The following is a 1,027-nucleotide window of genomic DNA, read 5'->3' on the forward strand; positions in this document are numbered from 1 at the left end:
GAATTAAATATGTTAACAATAACACAAAAGGCAGGAGAAGGGTAAATGGAGTTAAAGTGTTGTGAGGTTCTTGCATTGTTCAGGATATGACATGTACAGTTGTTCCTCTGTATCTATTAAGGATTTGATCCAGGACTTCCCACAGATACCGAAATCCACAGATGTTCAAGTCCCTTACATGAAATGGCATAGTATTTGCCTATAACCTACGCACATCCTTCCATATACTTTAAATCATCTCTAGATTACCTATAATACCTAATACACTGTAAGTGCTATGTAAATAGTTGTTTTACTGAATTGCTTAGGGAATAATAACAAAAGTCTGCACATGTTCAGTACAGATGACACCATTCATTTTTTTCCCAAATATTTTTGATCAAAAGTTGGTTGAATCCACAGATATGGAACCCATGGATATGGAGGCCAACTCTAGTCATTTAAGATAGGTTATAATAAAATAATGATACATGTTGCAATCTCTAGGCTAATCATTGTGTTCACTTTGGCAGCATATACACTAAAATGGGAAGAATACAGAGAAGATTAGCATGGCCCCTTGAGCAAAGATGGCATGCAAATTCTAGGGTAATCACCAAAGAATAATAAAAGAATGTACAGTTAACAAGCTTTAGAGTAGGGAAGTGGAATAATTTTTTAAATGCATGAATAATCCAAAGAAGGAGAGAAAGGGGAAAAATTAACAACAACAACAAAAAAAAACAGATGGAACAAATAGAAAGTAAATTGTAAGATGATAGGTTTAAATCATAGTATCAGTAATTAAATATAAATGATCCAAAGATGCCAATTAAAAGACAAAGATTGTGAGACTGGATAAAAATAAACCTCAAATATAAGGATATGAAAGGAAAAGTTGTGTGGCAGTTTTAAAACATAGCCACAAATCCTTTGGCACCCCTCTTATTAAGAGATGGAGTCTGTCTCCCTTCCCCAATCTGTGTGGGCATGTGGTTCCTTCAACCAGTAGAGTACAGAAGAAGTAACACTGTGGGACTTTTGAGGC

General features: G+C 34.9%; 1 non-coding gene across 1 annotated transcript; it reads left to right on the forward strand.

Annotated features, from left to right (window-relative positions):
• Positions 1-496: 496 nt before the first annotated feature.
• On the forward strand, positions 497-604 carry LOC112630837. Its single transcript, XR_003120970.1, has one exon. It is a non-coding gene; the product is annotated as a U6 spliceosomal RNA (small nuclear RNA).
• Positions 605-1,027: the final 423 nt, after the last annotated feature.

The sequence above is a fragment of the Theropithecus gelada genome, chromosome 8 (assembly GCF_003255815.1).
Source record: "Theropithecus gelada isolate Dixy chromosome 8, Tgel_1.0, whole genome shotgun sequence".
In the NCBI taxonomy this organism is placed as follows: Eukaryota; Metazoa; Chordata; class Mammalia; order Primates; family Cercopithecidae; genus Theropithecus; species Theropithecus gelada.